The sequence below is a fragment of the Penaeus monodon genome, chromosome 37, assembly GCF_015228065.2.
Source record: "Penaeus monodon isolate SGIC_2016 chromosome 37, NSTDA_Pmon_1, whole genome shotgun sequence".
Lineage (NCBI taxonomy): Eukaryota > Metazoa > Arthropoda > Malacostraca > Decapoda > Penaeidae > Penaeus > Penaeus monodon.
This window is the reverse complement of record NC_051422.1, coordinates 33,900,572-33,908,071: the sequence shown is the minus strand read 5'-3', so window position 1 is coordinate 33,908,071 and position 7,500 is coordinate 33,900,572. Positions and strand designations below refer to the sequence as shown.

Here is a 7,500-nt window from a genome sequence, read left to right as displayed (position 1 = left end):
GCCAGGGCGGGGGCACGGTGGCCGGGCGATGGACGTCGGATCTGGGGCGGGAGGCGGGGCGATGGGGGGGGGGTCATGGTGGCGATGATGATGGTTGCAATGGTGGATGATGATGATGATGATTGTGAGGATGAGAGCTGTGATAGAATGGTGATGACAACGATTATGATGATGATGGTGCTGCGAGAATGATGACATTGACGATAATGGTGGCAGTGATGTTGGCAGTAATGGCTCATCACAATGATTGATAGCAACGAAGCCCAGAGTATTTACTCACTATCTTGACCATTTTTTTTACCTCCACATCATTGATCTTTCATTGAGCAATCTCCTCCGCTCCGCATTAGGTCTTCTGTCGTTCTTGCCTCCTGTGCATCAGCTGACATTTCCCTTCGGCTGCTCCAGATCAAGGGGTAAATTTACTCTTCTGCAGACGACCTCACGAAATTTCCTTTTTGTTTTTGTTATGCTGTTTTTGAGACTACTGATGCCCTTTTTGTTTTTGTTATTGTTTTTGTAACTACTAATCCCATGGCCATCGTTATCGTTATCATTGAATTTTGTTTTTGTTTTTTCCTTGGTGAATTCTTTATAAAGGGAAAGAAATAATGCCGCGTCATTGGTCACGGCGCGTAGGCAGACACGACAGAGAAAGTTCCGTGGGAGGTCACCACAAAGCATTTTGACGTGTTTTTTATTACATCAAATATCGTGTTACCTTTTAAACGTTTAGATTTATTTTTAGGAGAAACGATATATATTTTTTTAGATGTTTATCTCTTGCAATCGAACGTGGAATATATTGTCACTTCTAGATATTCATTTCCATTTAAACCTTTTTTTTTCTTTAAATATATAAAGAGGCCTACATTCCGTCTTGCATTTAGTTATCCGTCAACTGTTTCTGTGGCGATCGCTGTGCAATGTAAGCGGATCTGTTGCAAGGCTTTTGCTTTATTTGAATTTGTTTCTGTTGCGGTTTGCATGTGTAGCTTTACTTTTATGATTCTGTTCCCTTCTGAGCTCAGGGGATCCTGGCAGGATCTGCAACCCCCCCCCCTCTCTCCTCTCTTTCTCTCTCTCTTTTTCTCTCTCTTTTTCTATCTCTTTTTGTCTTCCTCTTTTTCTATCTGTTTCTCTTTCTTTCTGCCTCTCTCTCTCTCTTTCTTTCTTTCTATCTCTTTATCCGTCTTTCTTCCTATCTCCTCTCATTCTGTCCATCTCTCTTTCATTCTCTCTGTCCGTCTCTCTCTTTTTCCGTTTCTTTCTCTCTTTCTATCTCTCTCTTTCTCTCCTTGTGTCTCTCTCTCTCTTCCTCCCCCTACTCCTCTTCCTCTTCCTTTCCTCCCCCTCCCTCCCTCCCTCCCTGCCTCCCTCCCTCCCTTCCTCCCTCCCTCCCCCCCTCCCTCCCCCCTGCCTCCCTGCCTCCCTCCCTGCCTCCCTCCCTCCCTCCCTCCCTCCCCCCCCCCTGCCTGCCTACCTCCCCGCCCACTGGAAAGGATTTCCTTTCTCGGCCCGACCGCCGATAGCAAGTCCGGAGAAGGCAAAGGAAAGTTCAGGAGTTTTTTAGTAGTATTTTGGTTAATATTATTTGGTTTCCTATTCCGGCTCGTAATAAGGGGGGCGAGGCATTTCTTTCCTCTTCGGTTTGCAAGTGTTGACATTTTTTTTTTTCCATCTCCCTTTTCCTCCTTACCTCTAGCCCTCTCTCTCTACTTTCCTTTTCCATCCCCGTCCCTTCCTCCCCCCCCCTACACTCAGCTTTCTTTGCTCCCTTTTTCCCTTCATCCTTCCTATCCCTTTCCCTACCCCACTCCCCCTCCTCCTCACTCCCCCTCCCCCTCACTCCCCCTCCCCCTCACTCCCCTTCCCCCTCCCCCATGTCTCATCACTGAGCGGGTTACGGCGCTTCCGCGGGTATGCCCTGAGAGTCCATTTTCCCATCGACAGAGCACAGGAAGATGGTCCTTCGGGTCTGGAAACGATCTCAGGCCAGCCGGTTCGTGACACTATTCCCTGAGACCGGAAGCTTGTGCTCTCTCTCTCTCTCTCTCTCTCTCTCTCTCTCTCTCTCTCTCTCTCTCTCTCTCTCTCTCTCTCTCTCTCTCTCTCTCTCTCTCTTCTCTCTTCTCTCTTCTCTCTCTCTCTCTCTCTCTCTCTCTCTCTCTCTCTCTCTCTCTCTCTCCTTCCTAGTTTTACTCCCCCTTCTCTCTCCTCCCTCTCTTTTCTTCTCCGCCTCTCACTTTCTCACCCTCTTCCCTTTTCTTCATCAGGATCCTCGTATTATCTTTTCTTCGAGTTGCATATTTACTCTCTCTTTACTTCGCCCCTTTCTTTAATTTCAGTTATTCCCCTTCTTTCGTCGGCATCTGAGTGTTGATGCTTTGTTTTCTCATATGATTCCGTTTCCCCCTTCGTCTTCCCCCTCCCTTTCCGCTTCTTTATCAGTAACTCCGTTTCCCCCGCCGCTCCTCTGCCGACCGAAGTCAGAGATCGAATGACGATCAGGTCACTCGAGGCGACTCGGAGGAGATGCACATGAGCCCTCGTTTAGGTACTTATGCTCGTGTGTGCGTGTGTGTGTGTGTGTGTGTGTGTGTGTGTGTGTGTGTGTGTGTGTGTGTGTGTGTGTAGATGTACGTATTTATGTACAGCATATACGTATGTGTGTGTGCTTGTGTATATGCACGTATGAATGTGCGTTCGCTCGTGTCTATGTACATTATCGCATAGCATACAACTTCGCGCGTATCACTATATTTGTATGTTCGACCAACGTGCGTTTTGATGATGAAACAGCTCCTCCGCCGCGACGGAAAACAAAACCAACTTCGGAAACGAAAACGCGCCGCTGAAATGTCCGGCCCGTGCAAGCGGCCGGCGCAGGCATGGGCGGAGAGCGGCGCGGCCACCCAGCCGAAGGGACGAGGAGGCGGCGGCGACGGATGCTCTCCCGCGCCTTCTCGGCTCCACCCCGTCTCTTCTTTATTGGTGTTGTATTATATTTTATCATCATCATGACTATCGCTGTTGATTCCAGTCAAACGACGACACCAACACCACCAACGGCGACACCAGTAACTACAAGTGTAATAATAATGATGATGAGGAGGAGGATGATACTACTAATTGTAATAATAGTTATGATGATAGCAATAACAGTGATGGTAATGATAACAGTGATAAGAATGATGACGCTGCTGCTGGTGAAGTTCAGAGTAAAAGTGCCAAGGAAGGGGTGGTGATGGTGGAGAAGGAATGAAGGAAGTAGAAAAGCAAACATGAGAGAAAAAATAAAAAGGTCATAGAAGGTAGATAGAATAGAAAAAGAATAAGAAATAGTAACAAGAAAACTGGAAAAAATAATAAGTGATGATAGTAATACTGATAATAATGGTAATGGCGATAATAGTCATAATAATGATGAAAGTACTAATAGTAAAAACAGTAACGATTTTGATAATAGGAGAACTAATGATAATGATATAGATAATCGCAATGGTAATGATAGTATTGATAAAGGGCCGGTCACATGAATCTATTCTGTCCAGGGATCCCTTTACAGAACTGGCAGCTTTCCTAGCTGTAAACGGATCCGAGATGAAAATCCCTCCGCTGCGGGAAAACGCTCTGTCGGTATTTCATCCCTGGCCAGAGCTGAAAGATATCGCCGAAACAAAAACTATAATATAATTACTGGTAAACTCATTACTTAGAATCTTAAAAAATGATTTAATAACATGATAAAAATATATTTTCTTATTAAATACAAAAATATATTGCATCGATCAATGATGTCTCATTAAATGTTTATAGATAATTCAGATCGACTTTTGACTAACGAACATAAACATCAACCCACTCGGACACGCCAGAAGCATGGAGCTCTCTTCGGAAGTTATTTACGCCTTGTTGGATAAAGTGAGGATCAAAGAGCCGTTGTGGAACACCAGCCACAAGGATTAGAATAGCAGGAATTTGAAAAGAACATTAATGGATGAAATAAGCAATGAAGACGGAATGTAGTGCGACCAATCCCTCTCTGCAGCTGACCTGACTTCGGCAATCTTATCTAGGGATCCTAGGCCAGAATTGACTAGTGTGGCCTTCGCTTAAGAATGATGATGGTGATGAAAGTGGTGGCGATTGTGATTAAGATAGCCATGATAATAACTGATCGCTGTAATAGCAACATAATCAATAGCAGCACCACCAAGATAATAACTGATCGCTGTAATAGCAACAGAATCAATAGCAGCAGCACCAACAAAAACAAAATTAATTTTACAACGTCAAGGAAACAGATGAACAAAGGCAACGCTTCAGGAGTACACGGAGTAGCAAGGCGGAGAGGGAGAGGGAGAAGTTTTGGGAGTCAGCGAGGGCGAGAGGAAACCTGCCGGTTCCGCCCTTGCCGCCGCCGCCGCCCGCGAGTCACGTGAGGACATTGTCGTGGGCGGGGGAGGGGGGGCAGTCATGCAACTTCACCGTGCAACTTTGCAAGCTGGAATGATTTTTGTATAAACTCGTGGAATTTGAGTGACGGAGCGGGAGTCGGGAGTAGGAGAGATGTTTCACTTGATGCGTTAAATAGTTATATTTGATTATTATGCAACTGTGACGAAACGATTAAAGAATGCGACACATGAAACAACAAACGCATCCGAAAGCATCGTTTATGGCGGGCGACGGGCGACGCCTCCGGAGCGACCGCGAGCCGAACACGCGACGAGGAAACTCTTCCCGCCCGTCCGCTAATTTTGCGAAAGCGCAGCTTCGGTCTTCGGTTGACGCCGCTGCCTCTGGACCGAGTTGCCTCCTTCGCTTTCTGGTTTGTATCTTCGTTTTCGACCGTTTTTTAAGTCGGCTGCTACATTTGCATCTTTCTTTTGTGATTGTATACGTGTGTACTATATGTACTATAATATATAATATATAATATGTATTATATATGATATATTTTATATATAATATATTATATATATGATATATATATATATATATATATATATATATATATATATATATATAGTATATATAATATATATAATATATATAGTATATATAATATATATAATATATATAATATAATATAATATATATATATATATAATATAATTATATATATATATATATATATATATATATATATATATATATATATACATATATATATGTATATATATATTACACACACACACACAAATGTAGAAATCGTGATATTTATGGCCTGCGAGTGAAATCTTCGGGTCGAGCGGAACCCGATTTCTTCTGGACGCGTCTCGGCGCCAGGATTTACGCCGGGGAGTCACACGCGATTCTGGAAGCGAGATGTAGGGCGGTGCTCGCTCTCTCCTCGTCGGCTGTGGGGGAACTCTGTGATATATAGTCAGCACTGAAAATGAATCACTGCATTATCACTCTATCACCCACTCTCACTATCATGCTCAGTCTCGCTCTCTCTCTTCCACTCTCACTCTCATGCGCATACTCACTCTTACCACATACACACACACACACTCACACACGCTCACACACACACACACACACACACACACACACACACACACACACACACACACACACACACACACACACACACACACACACACACACACACACACACCGTTGACACTCTTACAAGCCCAAATACCCACATACCCACGTGCATACAGGAAGCCCTCGCTCATGCGCTGGTTGCACGGTCTTCCCCTTGCAATCCTTCCTTTGCAATGAGTGCAATGATCAGCAACATCCGCCGTTGGTCCCTGGCTCTGAGGATTAAGGTTGGCGTCTATGTTGGCGTCTAATTATCATAATTATTACTCATTAGCTTTAATACAGATAACTTGCGGGAAATAAATAGTGACGTAGATGATTATAGCGATGGTGATGATGAAGATAGCGATAGTGATGATGACGATGATATTAGTGACACTGATGATAATGATAGTAATGGTAATAGTAATAATCAGTATTGTAATGATGATAATGATGATAATGGCGATGATCATCATTTACCTAATAATGGTAGTAATTATAACAGTAGAGGAATAGTTGAAAAAATAATGAAAGTAATTGTGTTGATATTGATCATGATAGTGATGATGAAGTAAGTAATGATTATGATAATAATGATGACAATGCTATTAAAGGAAAGCAGTAGATATAATGTAAAACTTTTTTTTGCTTGTTACCAGACGTCGAAATTCAGATGCCACGTCAAGGCTGATCCAAAAGTGCATGGAGTTTCGGACCAGAACCTCTGCTTGAAACCTGGAAACTCCAGACGATCTTTGGCGTTGATTGAAGAAGAAAAAATGATTGGCAGAATCAAGCTGAAAACTTGCACCTAAAAATGCGACAAAAATTATATGCAAATGATACATTGATACTCCACGGGGGTACAAGTGTGCGTGCGTGTGCATGAGAGAGAGAGAGAGGGAGAGAGAGAGAGGGAGAGGGAGAGGGAGAGAGAGGGGGGGCACAGGTGAATCATTCATGAGTAAGCCAGTCAGAGGCGAGTGGGTCACAAGGAAGCAAACCACGAAGGCTTGAGTGGGAAGATGAGTCAGGGCTGAGTGAATCAAAGGAGGTCAGGAACGGCCATTAGTGCTAAGGTCGCAGATGAGTAAGTCCAGGTGATTAAGTCACAGATGAGTAAGTCAGAGGTGAATTCATCGAGCGGCTTTAAGTCACGCGCGAGAAAGCCGAGAACCCGGTGAGGGACGCGGAGAGGAGAGGGCCGGCGAGCGAGAGATCCGGCTGAGGCTCGGAGGCGGCGCGGCGGGAAGGGAGGCCAACGGCCGGATCGCGAGAAGAGGAGAGACAGCGGGGAGCCCCGGCCGGGGAGAGGCCGGGGGCAGAGGAGCCGTGGACGGAGCCACAGGGCAGCGGGAAGGCTGTCGCGAGGGCGGCTCCGGCGGCGCGGGGGCCGAGCGGGGGCCGAGCGGAGTCGAGTGTCGCGCGGTTAACCGCACCGCTGTGCCTGCTCCTCCGCCGCCGGCGTGCCCCTGCTTGCGTTGCTGCTGGCTCGGGGGAGCCGTTTGCCTCCCGGTTGAATGCTTGATTTCGCGGAGTTTTGTCTAAAGAGATTTATCTTGTACAAAAAAATCGATTTTTTCTTCGTCGTCACCATTTTTCTCTCTACCTTTTCCCTTAATTCGTCCCTCGCTTATTTTCCTCTCTTGCTGTCTTCTCACCCTCTCCATCATCCCCCTCATTGTATACCAGCCTCTTGTACGCCCACCTGCTTTCCTCTCTCCAGGCCAACCCACTTCCTCCTCCTCCCTTTTCCTCATCCTTCCTCCTCCCTTTTCCTCATCCTTCCTCCTCCCTTTTCCTCATCCTTCCCCCTTCTCGTCTCCCTCGCCTCTTCTCCTCCTCGCCGCCACCTCCGTCGCGCGGGCCAGAGAAGGTCGGCGTCGAGCTTTCCCTCGCTGCGTGAGGCGCGCGCGTGCTTGAGCGTGTGCCTCTTGCGTGCGCCTCTTGCGTGCT

The 7,500-nt window shown here is 46.0% G+C and overlaps 1 protein-coding gene across 4 annotated transcripts in view; it reads left to right on the top strand.

Moving 5' to 3' along the window:
- LOC119596350 (cytochrome b ascorbate-dependent protein 3-like) overlaps positions 1–7,500 on the top strand; it is a 97,818-nt gene that overhangs the window by 72,451 nt on the left and 17,867 nt on the right. The window lies entirely within an intron of this gene.